This window comes from Carassius gibelio, chromosome A4, assembly GCF_023724105.1.
Source record: "Carassius gibelio isolate Cgi1373 ecotype wild population from Czech Republic chromosome A4, carGib1.2-hapl.c, whole genome shotgun sequence".
In the NCBI taxonomy this organism is placed as follows: domain Eukaryota; kingdom Metazoa; phylum Chordata; class Actinopteri; order Cypriniformes; family Cyprinidae; genus Carassius; species Carassius gibelio.
The window spans coordinates 852,886-853,606 of record NC_068374.1 but is presented as its reverse complement, the minus strand read 5'-3'; positions in this window follow the sequence as shown (position 1 = coordinate 853,606).

Below are 721 nucleotides of genomic sequence, written 5' to 3'. Positions count from 1 at the left end.
AATTAGGTTTATGGACTGTATTGCTTGGTTCTGACTTAGTTGGGATCATCACGGGGCATCGGTAAGAATGCACAAAAGTCCAAAGTCCAATCACAGTTTTAATAGAAGGATCAAGCCATCAACATACTCAGGGTATTGCATGAACATTAAGGTTGTGTGAGTGTGGTTTCTATAATAAAACAGAAATATAAATAATCAGTTTACAGTAATAAATGATATACATTTTACTCAAAATAATAGATGCGTGAGGATACATGACTATAAAATGTAACAATTGACTATAAATAGACACGTGACTATCGTCTTATAACCATATCTCAATCCAGTGTAATCTTCACAATCCACATAAATATGGCTTAATAACATTTGTAAATTGTAGAGACTAAATTAAACATATGGAGAAATATGAGTCGTTATGATTATTCACGTTATGATTATTCACATATACAGCGTGCATCGGAACACACGTGCAAAGATAATGCACACAGTCTACCGCTAACATTAGCCTCACGGCAATCCAAAAACACTCAACGTCTGAACGTTTCAACCCATAATACAACAAATAGCAATATAACAAGATTAAAGACAGTATGAGTGGAAATTAAACTTACTTTCAAAGTTACGCACACTCATCTATGGCTTGAATACACGCGAGCCCTCCACAGCCTTCAAGCGAAACATAAGTTGCGTCAGACTCTGGGGGCGGGACTAAGTTGCGACT